This window comes from Haliotis rubra, unplaced genomic scaffold (genome assembly GCF_003918875.1).
Source record: "Haliotis rubra isolate DU_JTF1 unplaced genomic scaffold, ASM391887v1 Scf113, whole genome shotgun sequence".
NCBI classification, from domain to species: Eukaryota; Metazoa; Mollusca; class Gastropoda; order Lepetellida; family Haliotidae; genus Haliotis; species Haliotis rubra.
The window spans coordinates 2,019,041-2,045,799 of NW_025765037.1; the positions used below are offsets into that span (position 1 = coordinate 2,019,041).

Here is a 26,759-nt window from a genome sequence, read left to right on the forward strand (position 1 = left end):
AATTTCTGAAACCAAAAGCGCTGCTTTTAGAAACTGTATATTAATGATATCGTGATATCGTCCGTGTCGTGCAATAAGGCTTATTGTTGATTCTCTAAATACCAAAAGCTTTTAGCGTTGTTACTTCCTCTGTATCACGATAGTCTCTGTATAACAAAGCGATAGCGTATGACATGAAACGACGATGGCCAAATTACAGCAATGATATGAAGGATTAATAGATACCTAGCTCTGGTAAATGGACCCAGCTGCAGCAGACAGTAGCCATCATCCCTGCATGACGTACCCAGTAACATACAAACACGTCGGAATCAACGTCTACGAAGACGACGTGAATATCACCACAAAATGGACATGTCTTTCTCTGAAAACAGTACCTCCAGACTAAAGTGGAACTCAAGTATCAATGATCTGCATATGAATTATACATTTCTGTTTGTGAAAATCGATGTGTTTTGCGTATTCACATGATTACTATGCACGATTTGACGTTGATGAGAAAAACAGATTGGGAAAATAAGAAAGGGAATTCTTGTAGCGTTTTGTTATGCAAGGCTTCGGTGCAGATAAAGAGCACTGTGACTTTCCCCGGCTGATTCGTCCCGCTATCGGGCCTGTGTAATGTGATGTTGTCAAGCGATGTTGCATGTATGAGTTATGGACTTCGATAATGGTCTAAGCATTTAGATCAGCCGTTACGTGATTTCTTACAAGATAATGACCATCCACGTACTGAATAAAATCATTCAAATGGAATACGTATAATTTACATTGTGCTGGAATTGTAGCAAAAAGGATGTAAGTTATCTTTACTAGTAGGGGGAAATCGAAAATGGCTGTTTGATAACACGGTTTGGTGATGTACCTCTCATGCATAAATATATTTTAAACAAATATACTACTCAAGGTATGTTAAGGATCACTGCAATACGTCCAGGGGTGTTCGTCTGTTGAAATAGTCAATATTGCGTGGATACTCAACAAAAGTCCGTTGTCAAGTGCCACACCATGCCAATAAACATGTGATCCAGAGCATTGACTAAAGCTGGAACATAAAAGAATCACGAAAACAAATAATTTACTCCATTAATAAGGCAAAAAGCAAATCTCAGTAGCGCGTATGCCATCCTCGTGATGCGATCACATCCTGTCTCCGTTCACTCAAACCTCAAGTAAGCGCATCAAAGGTTCCAAGGGAAGATTATTCCACTCTTCAGTAACAACGTTGCCGGGTTCCTGGAGGTATGACGAAAGAAAACGGCGTCGTGAGAGGGTGATCTGCAAATCGTTCCACATGTGTTCCATAAGTTTGAGGTCTGGTGACCGGGCTGACTGCTCCCTGCGGAAACTGGTCTCCTGTTCTTGATGGACATCGCCAACATTCGCACGATGAGGCCCCATCACGGGGTCCAGTCCGATTGCACCTACACATTCAGAATGTCATCCACGTAGCACACACCTATCATCATGTGCCGACATCGAGATCGGGTTTTCCATTTCACATTGAGACCCCTCCACGGCAGTCATGTTCGGCTAAGTTGGAACCCTGAAATCGTTCTCTTTGTCATACTCGGGCAAGACGATCTGTGAAGTCTTGATTCATCAGTGAAAAAGTATTTGAGCCAAGTCCTGGGTCAGGCCAATATTACGTGAACCTCAGCTCATTCCAAACATGCCTGCCTGTTACGTCGGGTAAGTAGGATGTGAACATGTCTTCCCTGACCAGCCTCAGAGATAGGATTACGCACTGTCTGAGAAGAAACGTTAAAGTCGCATTCCGCAGGTCATTTCTGAGCATATTAGCAATCTTGCACAATGGTCTTCCCGATGGGTGGGGGATCGCTGTCGCCCACCTTCATGTCGCTGAGCAGCTGATCCAAACGTTTTTCATCGAGTGCTTATTGCACTTTGACTAACATGAACGACATTTGCATTGTATCCTTGTGCTGACCCAGCCTCGCGTATACAAACCAATCTGTCTAATTCTCCTGGTGTCAAACGACGCCTTTGACGTTGAGAGAGTACTTGTGCGTTCCGTTGTTTCAACCCTCAGTTGCAAATGTTGTTACACTCTCAGATAATGGTGTGCAACGATTCTGTCAAGATAATCCAAACACCGGTTTGCAATCCATGTGAAGTATGTAAAGACATGCGTCTGCGCGTTCTTAATTACGTCGAAGTCCTGAAATTATTCGCAATCATTTTGTAATGGGCTGTTTAAATTTGTATCACCAAAAACTGCTCCTTAGCAAACTTTGAGCAGGATATACACAACTGATTGGACATTAAACAAACTTTGATTTGTACTAAAGTAGTTAGGACAGTCATTATTTTGGGTAGTCTGGTCAACAAATGTCTGCGAGCAGTTCATTCGTAATCATAAAGGCGAATTTACAGTGATTGCTTTTTGTAAGAACACCAGCATTCACCACAAGATATTTAACACAGGCGTAAGGTAATACACTTGTTTGATTAAGGTTCCCATGTGCCACGGTTGCACTTTGTGCACCGACTGGGCTGTTAGAAGAGCCGTTCCATCAAGTCTATGTGTCAAGACCATCAGTTTCAAGTGTGGAAGGATCACTGGGTGTACATTTGATTGTGTTTGAGGTAGTGCCTGTAACTGTGTGACTGGGAGACTGGGAGATGGCTGCTTTGGGGATCTCTTTACAGCAAGGTTCCAACTGACATGGATTCTAATCTGATACTGGCCTAGATTATGACCCTTGGTTTCTGTGCCCTGGGTTTGGAGTATGAGTCTGGAACAGGGAAACTTTGGACGCACCCAAGGAATAAAAGCAGACACGCAGCTATATTCCATAATGAGATGCTACAGAGATGCCTAAACGTAGCACTAGACGTAGATATCAATATGGATGAGCATGTAAATGTGGCTATAGGGGATGGAGGCTGATGTAAGTACGTGAATATTTGATCGTGTGGATCTTGGTGCTAAGATGGGTGATTCGGCAATGGTGAGATGAGTCATTAAGTGATGGAAGTTGTTGCCGGGTGAACCAACGACGTTAAATGTGGGATGGGTGGTTCAGTGATGTTGAAGTTTGTTCGTGAGATGGCAGATGCAATAATTGCAAGTTTTGATGCTGTGTAGGTGATTAAGCGAGGCTGCATTTTGCAAGTGGGGTGGGTGATGGTTGGCGATGAGTGACACCCAAAAAAATGTCATTTACCACGATCGTAACACATATGAAAATCTACTGATCCAACAATTTAAGATTGGGTTATTTGTGGGACTTCTAACCAAAAATGCGCGCATGTTAAATACATCCATATGTCATGGTATGTCATTGTATATCAAGGTATGCAAAATCAAGATTGAGCGATATTGAAATAGTCGCCTACATTCTACATCAGCAAGCGAAATCATTACTGGGTATGGCGCAGTTTCATCAGCATCAAATGTACCAATTAAAGCCAGGAGGTTTTGTACTACTGCATCTGCAACGTCGTAGTCCATGTGTAATACTGGGGATGGTTAATTACAACGATGCAACAACAGCATTGTCCACAACACGCAAACATCCCAAGGGACTAATTGACCTTCTCCTATAAGTCATTCTACGATCTCTGATTAATATACTATTTCCATTCACGTTTTTTTCCTGAGTGGTGTGCACCTATTCATCCTGTTATCTAACAATACTCAATTCCAATCGGATTGCGTGAGTTGGGAGCGTAATTTACGATCCCTAGTCAGGAAATGATTCAATGAATAAAAGACGTGTTTACTTTTATATCGGCGTGTTTGGTGGATGTGCGGTTGTCTTCTCTGACGTCCGCGCATCCATTCATCTTATCATTACACATCCATAAAACCCAATCAATACTCGCTCCTCACTGCAAATACCGATGCTACTTGCTCGCCGAGTGCCAAACCGAAATTATGTCAGAGAATGATTAATTAATTATGATTCTTTGCAGTGTGCAAAATCGATGTCAGAGCGCTGATGGGGGCCAAACAATGTAGTCTCGCTGCATGTGTAGACGGTGCTCGTATTTCAGACAACTGGTTGTAAATTCATCCAATGAATAGGTCAGATGGTTCACGTGAGCATGCGCAGTGGGATGCCGGCTTTGGCTGTAATGGCGAAGATGTGGCGATAGTGTTATGCAAATATTAGAGTTGTTTACTGAGCGATGAGGGATGAACGTGACAGGGTAGCATTGAGCAACAATTTTGTGTGTACACAACACATTGTGTATCGACCAAGCTTACAAGACTCTAAATACACACGCATTTACGAAGGAAACGACGAAACAAAGTGAACTACTACTACTACTCAAGCTTAAATCAGTCTCGCGTTCATCATTGGTATTTACAAAGAACGTTTTCGTTCTTGTACTAATACGCTTCAATGTAGCTTTCACATCTGCTTTCAGAAATTACAGCATCGATTACACAACAGTAATCTGTAGAAAATATGCACTTTATCCTTATGCAAACCTTAACATAACGGTATGAATACGAGCCTATTTTTCCTGTTAATGAAACTCAACATATGCTGAATAAAGATTCTCTCGAACAAAGCAGGAACCTTTTTTTCACTTTCTGAGAATTAGGTCAATAAAAAAATCGAAACGACACACGAACTGACTTCTAAGGCCCCTCCCACAGCGAGAAAAAAACACGAGTGTCAGAAGATGGATTTAACTCCCATCCAAGGTGACGTGCTGTAGCCATCGCTGTTGAGTTACAACGCCAGCTCAATGAGAAACACATCGGTTCTTGCGGCAGTCTAGCCCACGTTTACCTCAAGGGAAGCTGGGAAAAGTCAATTTTTCTATCTCGTCATTTTTTTCATTATATTAAATTTTAAAAATGTATGTCAATGATTGATTGATTAATGGATACTGACTTTGGGGCACATCAAAAGCTGTTTTTTAAAGTCTCTTGGTGTTTTTTCACACGGGACGTTATATCTGTTACGTCCGAAACAAAATATGCAATTTCATTTCTTTTCCTTTTAGGCATGACTGACTGACTGAGTTTAGTTTTACGCCGCTTTTAGCAATATTCCAGCAATATCACGGCGGGGACACCAGAAATGGGCTTAACACATTGTGCCCATGTGGGGAATCGAACCCGGGTCTTCGGCGTGACGAGCCAACGCTTTAACCACTAGGCTACCCCACCGCCCCTTTTAGGCATGACACTGTCGGCAGATCTAATTAAGGCTTTGTAAGGACCTATATGACAACTTGCTCGTTCATTCATCTCAAAATATATTTCCAAATGTATTTGTTTGCTTTCGAAACAAAAATCGTAAACAATCAAAACGGGTCTCCATACTCATTTAACGAAGATCCCGATGGCAATGTATTTTATTGTATTTTATTGTATTTTATTGTATTATAAACTGTCACACATGCACCTATTTACCAACATAATATTGACACTTGCTTCTAATGCCAATCAAAGGTTAACGATTAGGTATTCTGTACGAGGCCCAGAACAAGACTCGACGGCCAGGATTCCCTAATGAGAACTCCTCAGACAACCAAGACCAGTTGTTTGTATGGGACATCACAAGATGGACGACATAGGAGTTTACTGTGCAACATTACAAAAATCGGTTCCTGATCGAATTGCTGATCAAAGGAACACTGTAAAGCTCTGTAAGCACCGCCAGACAGTGTTTCAACCATCAGATTTAATTAAGGAATTACATTACTGATGGCGGCCATAAGAAAACGGTACAACAATACGCGGTTTTTAAGAGATGGGAGTTTACAATGGTATGAAGATCTCACGTGGAATAGGGACGGTGGGGTAGCCTAGTGGTTAAAGCGTTTGCTCGTCATGTCGATGACCCGGGTTCGATTCCCCACATGGGCACAATGTGTGAAGCCCATTTCTGGTGTCTCCCGCCATGATATTGCTGGAATATAGCTAAAATCGGCGTAAAACCAAACTCACTCACTCACTCATGTGGAATCGAACCCGGGTCTTCGGCGTGACGGGTGAACGCTTTAACCACTGGGCCAAACCCCACTGGACTACACACTGTCCCCGATATGATAGATGGAATAGCATGACTGAAATTGTTGTTTTAACATGTGTTCTTCTATTTGTTTTCATGCGTATAACGCATTGATTGACACCAAGGTCATACTTCAGCCAGTACTTTGCATGTGGATTTGATTTGCTGAGTCTAAGCTGGTGTCTGATGCATTTTCCTGTTTTCACTTGCACCACGAGTTCTTGCTTTTTTACAGAAAAACAGGGGACTTTATTTGCTTGCATTTATCAAAGCACGACCGGAACCGGTTGAGCAGGATACGGTCTGGGTCCCTTTTCGCGAACATTTGGCTATTTGATTCCTAACCGCATGCCCGTCCTTAAGTCGGAATCTTACAATCGTTTTAGCACATTTGTGGTATTTTTGCTTTTATTTAACTGTGAATTAAACACATGCACTCTTTTTAAAAAGTCTGAAAAACAATCATGTTTCGTCACAGAAGGTATGTAGCATAATTCAACTCGTTACATCACTACCAATGACTTTTCGAAGTTACTTTTATATATAAAGAGGCCACATTTATAACGGTCCTATTCTATTTACAGAAGCAATGAAAGCACCTTTTAGTATTTCGGAAGCAAGGGGCTTTGATCTTGAACGCCGGAATGTCGCCATTGACTCTATCGTATATCCGCCTGAGACGTCGACCTCCGGCTCTGAAATTGACCTCAACCTTTATCCTACTCTGCCTAAGGGAGTCTTCAGCAACTCGGTGTCAAAAAAAGAAGTTCAAAGTCAGAACCGTACATGTTCTCAGATTGATCTGTTTGCGACTTCAAGACAAACATACGTGCAAACAGAATCGAATGTGATCAAGAGCAGACCGGAAGTAGAAAGCATCGATTGTGCAAACGGAAGTGCATGTTTTCCGTGCCTCACAGCTGAAGAGCTACATTGATACACATCAAGGTGTAATTGCAGCGTATTTAAGGGCTAGTCAAACAGAAGGAAACTGATTAGCATTATTGTGTCCTTCTGATGAAACGTACGCATTGAGAGCGGTCATTCTATGGTTTGCACTTTCCACAAGAACGAGATCCATGGGAAGCCATGGTCAAAGGGAAGCTCTGCGTGTTGTCACGAGAATCTTCCACATCCAGGATAAGTATCATGATGAAATATTCATATAACGCCAATGGTCGTGCTATAATAAGAACAACCAATTATCTCCTTCGCGTTTGAATAGCAACCAAGGAAAACGCGTTGCAGAAATTGCCTCCACGGTAAGCGGTTGTGGTCAACGAACTGATACAATGCCATGTGGTGTTATTAGATAATAAAAACAATAAATACATAATTATCAACAATGCGTTCTTTGATGTGTTCATGAATGTGTACTGCTTCTATCGGAAGGGTTACTGTTGATGATTTTCACCTTCAGAGGTATAAAAGTCAGATTATGTGGTTACCATAGCAACCCATGTTTACGGAAACATGTGCCTTGTAAGACATCTGCATTTCTTGGAAAGCAATCAATCCTATTTCAGTTTTTTTGGCACATACTTCATACTGTCAGAGCTGTCAAGGGAGCGATTGTTCAATCGCTTGCTCTTTGGAAACCTAAAGTAAGCTTACAGCCGTTTGTCACAACCGTACTCCCCACGTGAAGATCCAGGTTTTCAGCAACCCTTGCTTGTCGTAAGAGGCGACCAACGGAATCGGAATGGTTGACACATGTCACCGTATCCCAATTGCGCCGATCGATGTACTTTATGTTGACCACTGGATTGTTTGGTCCAGACTCGATTATTTACAGACAGTCACCACATAGCTGGAACATTGTTGAGTGCGGCGTTAATTCAACAACAAGCACACCCACCGTCACTTCTCATCTTCTACAACATGACGTGATGGTTAGAATTGATTTTGATGCAACTGAGATTTAACATTGACTAAGTCAGCCCTATTTTGAAGTCGACATAATGCATTTAATCACGTTCTGATGCATTTCAAAAGGATCAAAACGTAATCTAAACTGTTTTGGCTTAATCACATCATATTCCTAATGATCGTTGATTTACCAGGTGTTAGCGTTCCTTCAGATGTAATGCGATCGTTACAATGAAACCAAACGGACTCTGTCTCTCCGCGTTTTGGTGTCTTTTGAGAGGTCAGTAGGTACGGGAAAATAAAAAGCACAGCAAACTTTCTCAATCAAAATTTTGATATAAAAATGTTTATAACTGCGTTGCCAATGACGTGCGTACCGTTAAAAAGCACCCAGCAATCAACTGCTTCAATTCACATTCGCTCCCTTGCGCAATGAAAGTATTTCAGACGAAAAAACATGGTACAAGTGCGCATGCTCGTTTCAGATGTGATTTTCCAGAAGACAAGATCATCACTGTTAAACCCGCCTTTACGTCTTTGAGCACCACAAAAGCGATGAATAAAAGATAAGAGAAAAGTTCTTTTTCACATTGTTGAATGTGTCATGTGCACGTGTACTCATGCCTAGAGATCAGAACAGGTAAATTCAATATCCGGATGTAGGAGATGCGCTACTATGACCAGATACCTGCCCGAAACAAATATTGATAGATCCGTTACCATAACAACCTTCACGCAACGTTACAGAATAAAGTAAAATTTTAAATTTTGAATCGAAACATTTCTATTCGTCTCCCTTTTCATAACTTAAAATGGCAAATGATACCAAATGTTTCTGTTGGAAATATCAGTAATGGAGCGTTAGTTTTCTTGGAAGGTTTGAGAACTGCTTACGAAGAGAAGGTTAAATAATTGAAACCTATTGACAAAATTGCGTTACGGCTTATCGCTTGTCTCACAGGGGGTCTCGACTTAACACAGTCCTTTAATTGAAATGTCATGCAAGTGGAATTACGAGTTTGTGTTTCGGAAAACTCGCGCCTGGTGAGAATTAAAAGCAATTTTTGTTTTATTCGTTTGGATACCATAAAAATAGAATCGCTATACTTTGTTTCTAATCAAAAGTCCAAGAATGGAACCGAACACCCTTTTGGCCACCATTCTGTATCGAACAACTGAAACAAAAGTCATTTACTTCTTTTAAGAGGTGTACGTTCGCTTTATTGGTCTCATTTCCCACAAATGGATCCCGAAATAGGGTCACACTGTTGTAAACAAGCTTTCCGGCTTATGCGCTGGCGCTCGATCGGTCAAATACGGATTGGCACTTGTCCAGCCAGAACTGTGAGAAATGTTCGACTAAAGGCATCAATGCGATCCAATGTTCCTATGATCAGTGTTGTTAATTAACATATTACCATACATGTACGACTTTGCCGACAGATGAATCGTCTTAATGTCAAGAACAATGCCAGTCATGTATTATGTATTAGATAACCATTTTCCACAGTGCCATTTGTGCATTTTAAACTACAGAATAGCATTTTAATCACTCGTTTTATGTGCGCGCATGCAGTAACTGATATTAGCAGAATTGCTCGGAGCTGAAATGACTGCTGAATCGTAAAATTTAACTTCAGTAACACAGGCTTGGCAATAATCAAATAAGATAAGAAAACCCTCCGATGCTTAGGATGTAATGTGCAACGAAGTCGTAAGGTCTGAAACGCGCGGAGTGCGTGCGTGCGTACATGCGACCTTCCCATGTCACTTGCGGCGCCCATTGAGCTAAAATACACAACTTTATAGTAACAGTCAACTTCAATCATGCAATTATCAAATATTAAGATTAGTAAAATGCTAGTGATTTCGGTACTATATACGATATAGAATATCGTCTGACGAACTTAATATTGCTGTGCGCAAGCATCGCACTTGCTTTCGCCGATGGATTTTTGAGTGAGTGAGTATAGTTCTACGCCGAATTTTGCAATATTCCAGCAATATCACGGCAGGGGACACCATAAATGGGTTTAACACATTGTGCCCATGTTGGGAATCGAACCCGGGTCTTAAAACGCTTTAACCACTAGGCTACCCAACCGCCCCGATGGACTTTTAGACTTAAATCATTTCATCGTAAAGTTCATACGACGGAACAGCACTGTAAAAACACATCCAAGTATTCAGGTAACCAGTACAATAATCTAATTGACGTTTCCCTGTATTTGTATTTCATACGACTATACGGTGAACGTATTAGGCACTGTCAATAACTCTCTAGTTGCATCAGTAAACAAGCAGTCAAAATGTCACAAGGGATTACATTCAAACAATGTTGTATCGAACTTTGATGTGTTTTAGCTACGGTTATGTCGAAGTAACTGCTTGGTCCCTTCGTATACAACTTTATTATTACATGTTTCGGTTGTGTTGAACTGTTACATATAAATACCCGTTGTGGTTCCGGGTAAGACTAGAGGTTCTCTGCCCATACGAGTTTTGTACACGGAAATGAAATTTCAGCTTTCAGTTCACAATGCAAAAGAAAATGTCTATACTTTAATCAGACAGTCGTTTGTGAACGATTTGCCGTCTACGCCAAAATAAGGAGTACCGCTGAAAGAAAATGTGCATGTTTTCTTTTGTTAAAACTGCAATTTCCGAATCGATGAGGTAAAGAAGAAAAGCCAAATCCTTTTGCAAAGCTGAGTGGCTAAAGCATCCACACATCCTTCATTTAGATTGGGTGGTCAGGTTTTGTTAGGGGTCTTCATGACTTGACTTTCTGTGGAGGGGTTGTCAGATATTAACGCAGAAGGGTATTGTATCGATTGTATCTATTGTATCGATTGTATTGATGTAAAAATCTTACTTTTATTAGATTATGGGAGGCATCAAACTGCTGTTTTACTCCGAAACAAGCAGTACCACGACGACCTGTTGAAATTCGAAACACAAGACATGGTGTTTAGAGAATGAGCCACGACCTATAGCGCAGCGGCTTAGGTTGTCCTTGGCATTACAAACGAGCCCTACCTTAAGCGGTAGCTTTTATTACAAACAGGCGCTGGTGTGGTGCAGACGGAACAGAAACACGGGGGAAAAGGGCTAACGTTGACCTTGACATACGAGTCCTACTTTAAGCGGTAGCTTCCCTTCCAAACATGCGGTAATGTGAGTGCATCGCTTACCGGAAAAACAGGGCTCACGTTGACCTTGACATTATCAACCGGCGGTACGTTTCATGGTGGCGTTTATGGTGGTGATGTGGATGTGTCCGGTACCGGGACCACAGTGAACAGAAGCCGCGAAACTAATCGATTAAAATAGATACAATTCATGATTAATAATGTAAAAGAGCTTTACAAAATCCAACTTTAAAATAAAACCAAAAAAACCTTACATTTCAGAAATTGTACGTCATTGCTACCAAAAGACTCGATTGTACGATTCCGGCTATATCACAACTACGTGCTCTTAAATCACCTAAAATAGTGACGAACCTACTGTAAAGAAAAGATACACTTTACACTCTTAAAATACGAGTTGTGCACTTTTCTTATTTCTGTTTTAATCAAAAACACTGAAACATTCTGGAAAAACAGTCAAAACATCAAAAGCTATTACACAAACGATCTGTTGATATTTAAATGTCTCAGCAATAAGTGCGGAATATCTGAAACGATGTCATAAAGTAGGTGGCGTTATTTGCTGTTTCCAACACAAAGCCAATAAAGAACGCAGTAATGTCACATGATACAGCGACGGCGGCGATAACGGTCAAGGATAACGCTTCCAGTTAGTACGTTCTCCATACAACTACGTTAATAATTAATACAGGTAACCCACGCGAGCTACTATCAGGGGTTGGTACACGTGGTAACACGAGAAATACCACGGCCTTGAACTAAATGACATACAGACATGAGTACTGGAATTGATGGATGGATGGGATGATTGATGCTGTAGTCTTCACCATTATCTGTGTTGTAAGAGCTGATGAATATTCTCTATGATGGCCGATGGGGCTGTTTTCTCTGTATGGCTGTTAGTAACTATTACGGTTGGCATCAACCTGGGGTGTGGGATTCGCGTGGGTGTATTGGGATTGAATGACAGTGTGTGTTGGGCAATAACTGTTATTGATATTAATGGATGTGATCAGTATCTTTTGTATTGTGATAGTTTTAAACACATAATATAAACATCATTCCAGTTATATGACGGTGTGTCAGTTTGATGTGTGTGTGTGTGTGTGTGTGTGTGTGGGTGGGGTGCAGTGAAATGAATTGGGGAGTGAGTGAGTGAGTTTAGTTTTACGCCGCACTCAGCAATATTCCAACTATATGGCGGCGGTCTGTATATATTAGAGTCTGGACCAGACAATCCAGTGATCAACAGCATGAGCAATTGGGATATGATGACACGTGTCAACCAAGCCAGCGATCCTGGCCACCCGATCCCGTTAGTCGCCTCTTACGACAAGCATGGGTTACTGAAGGTTCATTCTAACCCTGACCTTCACGGGTGAATTGGGGATTGACTTCGCGTTCAAGATGATTGAGGTTATATATTGACGTGCATGCGGGCTTTCATGCGTGCGTATGTGTGTGGCTCATTGTACTTGTTCGGATTAATGTAGGTTGTGTAGTGCTATCCAATGGAGATACCAAGATCGATTTTAACCTTGATAACTCAGGCTCAGACAGTATCCTGTCTCCGAGTCGATCATTCCTTGTTTTATCCCTTAATGCCGAGGCCAGGCACGGTAACAACAAGTACCACCTTATAACGATTTGTGGTAGGACGCAGCCAAGGATCGAACTGCCCACTTTCCCTTTCCGGGAAGAGATCTATCCTCTACACCACGGAGACGTTCTTGAAGTTACCAGCAGAGTGCTAGTGACTGTTTGAGTTTGGTTCAACCCAGCTTCGACCGCTGAGTCAGCTGGACCTACGGGCACGGTAACGAGGAGGAGAAACTTGGACAAATATTCCGAGCGAATCTGGTATAGATTATGCTTAAGGCACACAACTCATACAACGAAATGAGTCGCCTTAGACGATTGTGACAGCTCTGCCCCGAGGTATGTTGCTGACAAACCAGTGGCCTTAGTCAGTAGTAGAGATCGATTCGAACTCAATATCGGTGGAGCCTGACACGACTAAGGGAGGGAACTCTGCGCGGACAAATATGACCTCAGATGACTCGTCATCAGAGTGAGTGAGTGAGCATGGTTTTAGGCCTCTTTTAACAATATTCCAGCAATATCACGGCGGCGGACACCAGAAATGGGCTTCACACATTGTACCCTTGTGGGGAATCGAACCCGGGATTTCGGCGTGACAAGCCAACGCTTTAACCACTAGGCAACCTCGCCGCCCCCTCGTCATCAGAGCCCGTTCAACGCTTACAATATATACATATATATTTACTAACACTGAAAATATCCACGTCAGGAGAGAAATAGTATATACAATTTTATTTTGAACATCCTTATGAAAATTGAATGGACATAAAATCAATTTAATCATTTACACACACTACTTATTTGGGTGTACGTATGGCTCTGTCGCTTAAGGTGCCACAAATCATTAAGTTAAATTGGGTTCTAGGCGGTGAGGTAGCCAATAGGATAAAGCGTTCGTTCTTCATGCGAAGAGCCGGGATCGATTCCCCAAATAGGTACAATGTGTGAAGCCCATTTCTGGTGTCCCCCTAGGTGATAACGCTGGAATATTATAAACATTTACTCACGCACTGAATTGGATTCGATTGCTCAAATCTATTAATCGTTTTCGCATATTTTTGGTGTGTATTGGTGAGGCGAAACACACTTACTCATAGTCCGATCTATCACTGGAATAGAAATTATTTGAATTGGTAAACTGTAGCGATTGGACATTACTTCCTTCAATGAAACAATGGATATCATTTATTTCACCGATTATTCTGACTGGCAGAGAAAGAGTTACGCTCAAGGAACTAGGGACGTTGGGTATCCTAGTGGTTAAAACGTTCGCTCGTCAAGCTGAAGACCCAGGTACGAGTCCCCTGGGTACAATGTGTGAAGCCCATTTCTGTTAATCAGTATCATGGTACTATGTATTTTGCAAATATTAGATTGAAAGCAATGTACGCATAGCGTACATTACCGTGGATTAAAATACTTGCTCGCCATACCGGGAACAAAACCCCATATGGAGCAAATTAACATATCTCCAGAGACCAACCGCATGTTGGCATGTTCTTCACAAAAGACACCCACACCATCAGTACACATGCAAATGAAATAGCGCACAAGAGAATAAATATTTCATAGCTGCTTTGTTCCGACGAAATAATATCTGAATCGAATCCATAGATGGCGCAGACGTTTCAGGACTTATTTCTTGCAGAAATTCTGCTTGTGGAATAGCAGCATGGTTCCACGTTGTCTTCCCTTTGCGAAGACGGGTATGAGTTTAGACTAATGCCGTTCAGAAAAATATCAGTATCACAACCCTTGAAAAATCTTTCGGGGACACTTGGGGACATAATATTAGCTACCCCTTGCACTTGATCCTATCGTGCAACTGTTGACTCTGGAGGGTGCACCAAGGGCACCTCAATGTCTCATTATGTCCTTAAACCAGATTCATCCACAAGCAACACACTTTGTTCTATATGGGTATGTTTGGGACATAAGGTAACACATGTTTCTTGTTTTGCTTAGTACAGTAGGTATTGCAGTACATGAACAGTCGAGTTTCCATATTCTCTATGCGACAATTAGAATTATAAAGATGAATTTAAATAATTGGATTTAAATATACATATGGATCTTGATTGATGTTAAAAAATAACAAAGAGTGTGATTAGTCTCGATGATCCTCCAAACATAAGTGATGTAACGGGTTAGTATTTTCCTCTACATGTAGGGCCGACCATCAATATTAATTGTGCAATAGAGTATAATTGTTTGTTGAATTACTTATGTGTGGTATTCTGCTTCTTAAATTTCTCAGACACCAAGGTCCGTGACAGAGGTTGTCTGTGTCACCGTGTCTCCTCTAACTCCCAACGAGCCGCTGGTATGATCGATTGCACGTGGTGCTGTGTACTGCATACTGGTCACAAATCAGCCGATTTCATTAAAGAAGGGTGGTTGGATGGATGACCGCGACCGGCAGCTCGACTCCTTGGAGTTTCTAGGCTTTCCGTTGTGCTCCATACTTCAAGGGTGAGAACTGGCGTGTCAGGGTAATGTGTTCCGGTAACGACGACTGGTTGGGTTGTGTGTCTTGTACATTTTGTGCATTTATAAATCATGTGTAGATGCAGAGGTCATTGGTTTGTACAAAGGTTGTGTGGCTGTTGACATCTTTGATTGGAACAAGTACGTGTCATGGTATTGTGTGGTTGTTGAGATCTTTGATAGGAACAAGTACCATGGTATTGTGTGGTTGTTGAGATCTTTGATTGGAACAAGTACCATGGTATTATGTGGTTGTTGAGATCTTTGATTGGAACATGTGTCATGGTATTGTGTGGCTGTTAGGATCTTTGACTGGAACACGTGTCATGGTATTGTGTGATTGTTGAGGTCATTTGCTGGAACAAATGTCATGGTATTGTGTGACTGTTGAAATTTTTGACTGGAACAAGTGCCATGGTATTGTGTGGCTGTTAGGATCTTTGACTGGAACAAGTGTCATGGTATTGTGTGATTGTTGAGGTCATTGGCTGGAACACGTTTCATTGTGTTGTGTAGCTGTAGAGGTGGTGTTTATAACATGTCCTGTGGTGTTGTGTGGCTGTGGAGGTCATAAGTCGGACGTGTGTCATAATACCGGGTTTCATTGGAGGTCAGAGGCCAACATTTATGTTGTGTGGCTGTGGGGGTCATAAGTCGGACATGTGTCATAATACCGTGTTTCTGTGGAGGTCAGAGGCCAACATTTATCATAAAATTGTATGGGCGTATAGGCCATTGCTTTGAACATGTGAAATTGTATTGCGTTCCTGCACATCATGGTGATTTGGTTGTCAGATGTGCAATTCTGTACCCAACTAACCCAGTAATCAGTATGTATACAACACTGGGTGTGATCAATGGCCAGAATACGTCATATCCGTCAGTTTCTGTGTTGTATTGTTTCCGCGCTCCTACTCAGCATGTACTTCACGATAGTATGTGTAGTTTTACTGATCATTTTACTCTGCCGCTTGATATTTGTAGCTGTAATTACACATTATTAATTATATATAAATACAAACAAATCGAACAGATGGGAATTAATCTATATGTGATTAGATATTCCGTCCATCGCTATATTCTAGATGGCACGTTCTCAGTGGTCTTTGATATTTACATGTTGTGGTCCCTCATGAATAGCCTCTCCACCTACTCCCACTGGAAGCAGTTAGACGCAACCTCATCATGTATTTTATCGTTTTAACTGTGGCCTTGCATACACGTCTCAAGCCTCAGACGGGTTCAGGTTTGAAGCAATCTAGCGCTAAGTTCACGTCGATTCTGGTGTGTAACAGAAGTATTAGGTTACAAAGCTAAAATAAAGAAAACATTATGAAGAAGGAATTCTCCAAACGGCTGGAAACACCATTTAGCATTTACTTGCGGATTATACAATTCTCTGTGGGTCTCTCTTTAATATTACAATACGAGGCCTAGTAAGGCCGGATGTGTAACACGAGAAGACCCGACCAATGGTAGGAAATTAAAGGTATTGATCGGATGTCGCGTGTGGTATGCACGAGGACTCGTGGGTGTGGAGTATGCACTAGACATGATTGATGGTGTGATTAAGGTGCAGTACCGGATGAAGCTGGCTGGAGGTTAGACTGCATCTCGCTCGGCGTAGACCGTGACCTACTGCAGGAGCCATTGCCCCGCAACTGGGTCGTCTCAGTATGGGGCTTCTGGAACCTATTTCTATTACAAAAGCATCTCCATCTGCGATACAGTTGGGTTTCCAAGGTCATCCTTTGTGATGGGAGTATGCTTTTGAATTCAAATCATTCAAGAAATAGACTCACAGTCCATATTTACTAACGAAAATCATCTTCCGTTGTCAGCAAGCCACACGGGAACGTCTTTTGTACGTGCTCCGTTGTAGTTTCCAAGGTCATGGGTGTACGATAGCAGTATTCAATTATGCACGGCGTATTGCTCTGTACTCGCAAGCAGCGAGGTTCATGTCGACTTGGTGGTAAGGGATAAATAAGGTTATGTTTGGTAAGATATCATGCCTTCACACGCAGTTACAGGAAGGAACTAAGAATGGATGCTGGGATCGGTAGCCCAAAACCAATTTGTGGACCCTCCACGTAGATACGCTGGGTTTGATTCTGTTTGGGAGTGAAGATGGGAAGAGGACAAAGGTTTATGTAGTCTTCACATGCATTCAAACAACAAATCAGTGATGTAGTATCTCAACTGATGATTGTTTTTTAAGCTGTGAAACGTCATAAACGCCATCATTTGGACTACTGCTGGTGGGAACGTTTCTACATATATAGATATATATAACAACACCCTTTCCACACGCATAAGTGAGTGAGTATGGTTTTACGCCGCTTTTAGCAATATTCCAGGATTATCACGGCGGGGGAAACCAGAAATTGGCTTCACACATTGTACCCATGTGGGGCATCGAACCCGGGTCTTCGGCAAGACGAACGAACGCTTTAACCACTTGGCTACCACGGTCCTCACACGTATTAGAAATCTCTCCAAGAAAGGCACATCAAATTGTAAGATTCCAGCAATATCAGTCACGTATTTATAAATCACTATCAAAAAGTTAAGGTTGTTGTTCGCCAAAAAGGTGAACGTATTCTTCCCTACTGGTACCAACTGTCCAACAAGTCCCGGACGGATTCATCGTAAAAATACTGCCGAAGTGAACAGGCTCTCAAAAAACTATCACATGAAACACAGACCAAACATCCTAGTTTTAACGTTACTCTTAAGCGTTGAACAATATCTGTCCGTGGCATGCAATACCCCAAAAATACGTAAATATACGTATTATCACGGTTGGTATCTAGGGATGCATATATCGTGACAAAAAGGAAGACACTGAGAAACTAAGACATTTGACGCTTACGCCGAGATAGAACTTGGACGTGGGTGGTGATAGAAGAAGACAGTAATTGAAGCCACGAAGTACGCGGATAAAACGTAACGGTACATTTAAGTTCAGAATGCTCGATCATTTACACTCGCACAGCCTGGGGAGCGACTGACAGGAAAGACAATAAAAATCGTTTCAGAAAACAATTGGACATAACGGTTGTCATGAGAAACATCTTTTGTTAAAAAACTGTTCGATCACGTGTTTTACTGACAAAAAATGCATGTCTTGGGATTTGATTATAATCTGTCTTAAACTAAAAAATTGTAACTGGAAACATTACACTCGAGGGTATATTTTGTTTATCGTGAGCAAAACAGCGATATTTCGACATTTTTAGTGAGTGAGTGAGTTTAGTTTTACACCGATTTTAGCAATATTCCAGCAATATCACGGCGGAGGACACCAGAACTGGGCTTCTCAGAGAGTATGCATGTGGGTAATAGAACCCAGGTCTTCAGCGTGACGAGCGAACGCTTTAACCACTAGGCTACCCCACCGCCCCACATTTCTAGTGAAGTATATATAGATAGGGGTTTTCACCATACAGTGAAATGCAATCGTGATATTGTCACTGAATGGAAAATATTTAGGTAGTGACATTGGAACTTTTTCACTTGACATGAGTTCGGTTTCCACGCATCCCTGAAAGGAACCATTTTGGCTAATTTTAAGGTTTGCTTAAAATTCAATGATTAAAAATAACTTTGTGTTTAATAAAATACCTGGCAGGGGTCGAATTTTACATCTTATGTTGTAAAAGGCTGATGAATCATTGTTAGCTTTGACCAGAGACCAGCTAACCAATCATATTGCACTTCTGTTTGACTAAGGATAAACATATTGATGCTACAACCAAGACCATTAGTTCAACAGGACATCATTCATTATATATATCAGACGGAATAATAGCGAAAAAAAATGAATGTACGAAAGGCTTTCATCTGAAGGTCCTATTTCAGGAAACATAGGTGGGCAGTGGCACAGTATTTGTACGAAGAACGACGCGTTTTTATGTCGGACTGAATGAAGACTCGGTTGTCATCCAAGCTCCATTCCGGCAATTTTGGAGTAGACAGCAAACTTTGCTGCGAATAATGGCTTCTTTAGAAACTCTCCGGATGTTGTTAATGAAGTACAACAGTACACCACACATGGCCCACGGGTTAATGGAGCCGTTGTGACACTGTCGTTGTGGCACAAAGCTATTCATCTATCAGCAGAGGCACCGCCACCAGCCATTGATCCCCTAAACACACACGTTGCAAGTTGTGGGTGGATGAAGACATTAGCAAATCCGGTTGACGTAACACGGTGACCTATTTCTTCATTTTGGGGTCCTTGTCCTTTGAGAATATGGGCTCAGTTACAAATCGATGCCAACCTTAATGCATAACTTTCATTAGCTGTTGAATTCTGTCTGCGAATTGAACCTGTATCTGTATCGTTACCTTGTGGTGAAGTAATTCTTGCCTCATCAGCATTTTCTTAGAATGTCGCAACATTTAAACGTATGAGCTTTAGACATGTAGGTGAAATTTTAAAAACAGTGTGCAAATACAGGGAGGAGACGTTTCAAAGACTAAGGTGTTTTTTGTGTTACTGATTGTTCATTTTAACTTCACCCTTACACTGCTGTATATGTCTATAAACAAACACAAAATTATTATTTATCAAATGACCTCAATCAGAAAAATAGGTGTCATGCCTATTCACATTTTGCTGCATATTTGGAGTTACTTTATCATGGACAATTAAATACAAGGCAGAAGTGTATGGTTACCAATACATGTCATTACTCATTTGACACCGACTATCTCGGGTTCTGAAGCAGACACAGGTCAGCTGATGGTCACTGAAATCATTAAGCATTACAATATGCATGTACCTGGGCATCAAGGTTTACGAAGACAAGTGCCAACACATCCGACCCGCAATGTAATGCTTATTTGATGCAGTGGGTACAACAGATGACTATGACAGAGCGTAATGCACTTTATCGACATGTTCCCGGCGCATTCACCCAGGATTCCAGGTTTCCTGACGCCGCATCTGCAAGGCTACAAAAGCATAACTCACCTATCACGGGTAGCAGACGATAGTTGAATCAGCCAACACTCGAAGCAGACGATCAATGGGTAAACTTCTCGTCTGTTAGGTATCTGAGGAGAAGAAATCCCAATAAACATGTCAATGGATCCCCTTCGACTACTGTTCTGTCGATTTAAAACAATGGGATGCACAGATTAAAGTATGTACTGACCCAACGAGACAGACGATGCTCCCATAGGATCGATATCTTGAATTGCCGGTTGTGCGTGAGCCTCAACGGAGCAGTCGATGTTAGAGAGTTACATTTTGTGATTTGGACAGTGTCTTGTGAGCTAGCTTGTAATGGAAAAGCAAACGTTTTTCGTTTTAATTTTAATGTTGTTCCAAGAAAGAAGCGGGTTGGGTTTAAAAGGAGTGTGGCTTCCATTAGAAAAGTACACTTAGCATTTGACGCGGGGTTGAATCAATATTTTCATAAGGAATGAATCCTGTTTCCTAGACCGAGACGTCCTATATTTGGTGCATTTTGAAGATTCAGGCTATATGATGCAATTTAAAAACTGTAATATTTTAAGTACCCATAAATATCATGTCATTACGAAGCAATTATTCAGGAATGTGCATTGAGCGTTTAAGTAGGATGCACTTACAGCTACCGAGCAAGACAATCAAAGAAATTACTACAGGCGTTTCAGGTTTGTTTTACTAGTATATCTCCCTTAAATCAATCTCTCAGTTTCCCATAGAACCACGGGAAACGCAACTTGAGAGTATTGATGGGCGCCCTAATGGGGAGTATCTACCTCAAGTCCTGTTATCCTATGTAAATGAGATCTGCCTGGAGCTGGTAAAGAGACAATGTCAACTCCAATTCTGATGCCAGACGATGCGTCCAGTGGCCCTCAGTCTCCCGTTAGGAACACACACAACCGTATCAGTCGCCGGCTTCTTGCACTGTGCCGAGTTCAGTTCCACATCCGGTGCATCGAGCTTCTAGAACAGAAATCCCACCAGGATCCAATATTGATGTCCAGTTGCACAAGACATAATCTAACGATTATTTGGCTAATAGGGCGATATTTTCTATACATAAAACACGGGTTATTCCCAGTGAAACTGCACAAGATCCGCACTGAAAATGTCGTCTGCCCGCATTGACAAATCTGTCTCCTGATGAAAGCCGGCAGTAACAAGGTGAATATTTCAGTACTTCCAATACAATCATTCAGCTCTTGGCTGCAAAGTCTCGCGTATCTTCCCCACTTGCCAGAATATTGAATGAAAGAAGCAGCATACCCCGCGCAGACGAGCGGCTATCGTCTGCTGATGTTGGTGACGCCGCGAGTTTTCGTTCCACAACACATGCAGAGCTTGATCACGTTGCACTGGACAGCAACTGGCAGCGATGGGATCATGGGCTCGTGCCGCGCACGTGTGATACGTGACTTTCGCCCCACAGAATCCGGATTAACTTGTCAAAATTTAGATGTACCCTGTGTTTGTATCACCAGTCCATCAAACGCTCCCTTCCAGCCAAAGTATATGCTGCTGGTATCGTACATGGCTGTGGCTGCATTCGGCCTGGTATTGATTTGTTTCGGTTTTCCTTGAGATCAGAATTGATTCTGTAAAATACAGTCTCTTTATTCAGCCTCTAAAGACTCTGCTCTAGGTTATATGAACATGATCAGGAAACGTCAACTGAGATCTCGCTAAATTATATCACCCCTTCTTAATCGTATTCCAAGCCGAGACGTGTATCAATTGTGGTCAAAAGACTAATCGATGGCTGTGGATTAAACCTGAACTAGCACACACACAGGCACCATTTTAACAAATTACAGTATATTTATGACAATTTGAACAGTTTACAATTTCTACATGAGATGTGCACCTAGATGATACATATTTTGGGTAATTTGTTTAAATGTCATGATGGTAATTAATATAGTGAAGCGTATTTCAGTAATAATAAATAAAGATATTCTGTGTAGTCCGATATAGTTTCATAATTTAAGTACTGCACACGGCACGCCTGAAGCTGAGGGTGCGGTAAGGGGGAAGGTGGCTACGGCCCACTGAAGGGGGTGGTGGTCTGCGGGTGGTCACCATATTTTCAGACAACATACCTTTAGGGGTCGGGATCTTCAGGTATCCATGTTTATCGTAAGAGGCAAGGAACGAGATCGGACAGCTGGTTGATACGTGTATGTCATTGTGTCCCAGTTGCATAGACCGATGCTCGTGATGTCAACCACTGGTTTGCCTGGGCCCTCATATATTGCGACACTGCTGGATGCAGCAATAAACCACAAACAAACTTGTTGATTGCCGTTTCGTCCAAGTCCCCCACACACACACACAGACAGACAGACACTCCTCACCCCACCTGTCCCCCCGCCCAGCCGCCTCAGCGCAAGCACAAGTACAGGCATGATCATGTTTGTGTCCTGTAATTAATTCAACATTTAGAGCTGAAAGAGTTACCTCCCTTTGATGCTATTTTCGTTGGATCTGACTAATTTAACACCATGAACTTGCAGGAGTGCATTCGTTTTATTTGGTGGTGATATTTTGAAGATCTATTGTCAAGACAAAGTGCATTTCATTCAGAAGAGGCTGCGGTAAGAGCGTGAGCACATGACATAGGAAGCTTACGTAAAATCATAAATAGCTTTCCGTTTAAACACCATGCAATCGTTGTGTCGTCTTCAGACAATGCTTGAGCGAAACCTGCACATCGACACAGTAAGTTTCCAGTTACACCTTAATAAATTAGTCTGGACCAGACAAACCAGTGACCGAGATTACAAACAACAAACAACTCCATCGAGAAGAGATCACACACCCAATTCCCATCAGATTTCACCTGATGCGTTTAGATCGCACTCCGCTTTATTCCAGCTATGTGGCTGAGGTCTGTAAATAATCGAGTCTGGACCAGACAATCCAGTGATTGACATCATGAGCATCTATGCAATTCGGATACGATAAGGGACCGTTATGGCTTGGGAGGGTGATGACGATTTTTGGAGAGAAGCATGTACAATGTCAATGACACCCACCTCCCACCCCCAATTTTTTTGTACAAAGTGCCCCCCCATGTTATGTACAAAATCAATGACACACCCTTCCCATAATTTTTAAGCATAAATTGTAATATTTTAGGAACAAACACCCACCCCTAGTTATTGGGTAATAAGTTAACAACCCCCCAAAAACCACACACACACACACACACACACACACACACACACACACACACACACACACACACACACACACACACACACACACACACACACACACACACACACACACACACACACACACACACACACACACACACACACACACACACACACACACACACACACACACACACACACACACACACACACACACACACACACACACACACACCTCCCCAGAACATCCCATTTTAACTTCATCACCCCTGTAGCCATGAGTTATGAACGGACCCTAACTGGTGTCAACCAAGCCAGCGAGCCTGACCACCCGATCCCGTTACTGTAGATCAATCTTTACCCGGATATTAACGGGTCTTATGTTATGCGTCACCGTTGGAACAGGATATGTTGCCTTTCTACGCAGTTAGGATACGATGACATGCCTGACCACTCGGTTCCGTTAGTCACCTCTTACGACAAGTATGGGATGCTAATGGCCAATTCTAACCCGGATTTTCGTGATCAAATTTGCTAAAATAATGATCCTAACTATATTCAATGAATGTGGTCGTTCAGATCCATGTTTTATGTGTACGATTTCGTGACAAAAGGGAGCTGACACGAAATTTGAACACATATGTCGGTGTTGAACATAGGGTGTGTGTCGTTGTTTACAGTTCGCCCATGTAACGACGATTTTCGTGTCTCGAAACTGCTTAAATAACGTTTTCGTACACTGAAAGTAACGATGGGCGTGGTTCTGGTGACGTATATATGCCATAGTATCGATGAAAATGCTATGAAACATGTCTCGGATTTTTCTATAGTAAATGTATGGCGAGTCGCCCAGCTGTGATGGCCGCCATTCGGCAGTGGCATTCGTGACCAACTCGTGTTATTCCGGGACAAGCCGAATACCATTCGTGACCATCTCGTGTTATTCCGGGACAAGCCGAATACCATTCGTGCCCAACTCGTGTTATTCCGGGACAAGCCGAATACCATTCGTGACCAACTCGTGTTATTCCGGGACAAGCCGAATACCATTCGTGACCAACTCGTGTTATTCCGGGACAAGCCGAATAGCGACTCGTGCCCCTCTGGAAGGGTTTCATATTGGCGCATGAACATCAGAACCATTCGTGACCAACTCGTGTTATTCCGGGACAAGCCGAATAGCGACTCGTGCCCCCTCTGGAATGATTTCACATTGGTGCATGAACATCAGAACTACTTTAAACAGGAACGATAACTCTATTCCTGATTCATTCCAATGGTACTTAACATCACCGAAGAACTCATACATACAGATATGATATTATTGTTTTTATTTGAAACTCGTTGCGATGTATAATTACATTTCTTAAAACTGTTCACGTACACTCACCACAAGAAGCCCGCAAGATCGTCAGAGGTGAGGTGAAATTGGGTTTTACGTCGTGCTTGAGAATATTTCGCTCATATGACGACGTGCATGCGTGTGTATGTGTATGTGCGGCTGCTTGTACTAGCCCAGACTTAAGCTGGTTTTATAGTGCTAGCCCACTGAGATACCATGACGCAGTGAAGCATGAATACCCCACTCAGACACATTATACTGACTCCGAGCCGACCAGTCCTTGTTGTACCCATTAATGCCGAGCGCCAGACAGGGAACAACAAGTACCATATTTTAACGTCTTTTGGTATGACGCGGTCGGGGATCGAACCCACGACCTTCCGCTCTCCGGGCGAACGCTCTAACCACTACACCACGGAGGCGGTCGCAAGATCGTCAGAAATACACTCAGTTGGACCAGTGCGAGCCGTTATGTCAACAAACGCTCGTTCGTGTATTTGAATCTCTCACCGTCAATCGCATGATTCTAAATCAAAAACCGTCCGTTGACGTTTAAGGGCAGCCGGACCCCGCTGTAGGCGACCTGCAGTTCGTCCACCACTAACACCACGCGACAGGCAGGCGCGTTTGAGATGGAGCGGCCATCATGGCCGCTGGAATCAACGTCAATGGTGTCGTGTGCTCTTCACAGATGAAAGCAGATTCAGTTTGTCCTTCCATGATGGTCGGAAAAGGATTTATTATTTAGCGAATCACAGATGCAACTGTGGCCACGCATAACCGATTTGGCGGGGGTAGGTCATGGTGTGGGCAGGGATAACTCCTACTGGACGTTATTGGGACGAAATTCTGGCTCCTATAGCAGTACCACTACTGCAAGCTATGCATGGCTTTTATGGTCGACACTCTGCTGCAAGACGGCAACGCTAGGCCTTAAAGGGCAAGGATTGTCACGGAATTCCTTAGGCAGCAGGGTGTAAAGCAGATGGAGAGGTCAGCAGTCTCGCCAGACTTCAACCCAATTGAGCATGCATGGAATGAACTCGGTCGACGTGTGTACACACGTCACCCAACACTGGTGGATCTCCAAGGACTCCGCAGAGCTCTAGCAGAGGAATGGAATGCGATGCCGCAAACTATATTTATGCTAGTGCTGATTCTAAAATGCCCAACAAAGAAGTTATAATTTATTAACTTGATAAGGAGCATGAGAACAAAGCGTACCTGTGTCTTGGACGCGCGAGGAGGGTACACAAGATATTGAATAACCGAGTGCTTCATGTTTGTCATATTCATTTTGGGGGGATTGGTCTATAAACTTATGTTTGCTTGTGCTTTTTTAACCTTTTTTCTGTATGTCACGATGTGTCACGTTTGTCACATTAAACATTATGACGACCCTTCTATTATTTCTGTGAAACGTTTCTTTACATCTGGTATATATCATTTGACTCTTTATTAATGACGCTTAGTATTTAACAACAAAAAACAGCAATAACAGCGGATTTGTGAGTGTATTTTTTGTTTGGCATGTGTTTTAACAATTGGGTATGGTTATTATTATTGTGTAAATTCTCGGGGAAAAGAGTTGATGGTCGTTAAGAGCGAAACCTTCAGGATGTTGGGGGTTTTTTTAAAAAAATTACGGATCACAGATGTGTTTTGTCCTCACCTTTTCAACGTTTCAGTGACTGTTTTCAGCCAGGTACCGTATTTATAACGGTTGGACAAACTATTTTCTAAAACACATGTGCGTATGTGCTTCAATCTGATTGGATGAGAAACGAGAATTCGGTGTCAAAGCCCAGAATACTTCTTGGTGGATTTTCATCAATCCCAAACCTGAAAATAATATCTCATTCGGCTTTGCGAAATGGATATAAAAAACATGAAAAATAACGATTAATATCTGAAATTATCTATCACGAAATTCATACTCGAAAACAAACCGACTGCCGCATGTTTAGATAGAACAAATAGATCACATCACACTATTCAGCATTCATTCAGCACTCACACAACATACCTGAGATCTAACAATCCACTTATTTTTTGTATTGATCGATTGTGGAGTGTGCTTTACCCCAAGCACATGGACTTTGTTATGGCGGGCTGCCATGTGACCTGCCTCGACAGCAATTGCAGGGATTGCACGTGCCGCAG

General features: G+C 42.2%; 1 protein-coding gene across 6 annotated transcripts in view; it reads right to left on the reverse strand.

Moving 5' to 3' along the window:
- LOC124291501 (tripartite motif-containing protein 2-like) overlaps positions 1-26,759 on the reverse strand; it is an 87,255-nt gene extending 60,496 nt beyond the window's left edge. Inside the window, exons 1-3 of one of the 6 annotated variants that reach the window (XM_046728517.1) lie at positions 26,623-26,759; positions 20,870-21,059; positions 20,094-20,176 (exon numbers count right to left, since the gene is read on the reverse strand). The gene's annotated coding sequence lies outside the window, so the exon portion shown is untranslated. The other 5 variants (XM_046728509.1, XM_046728531.1, XM_046728499.1 and 2 more) reach the window with 5 other exon arrangements.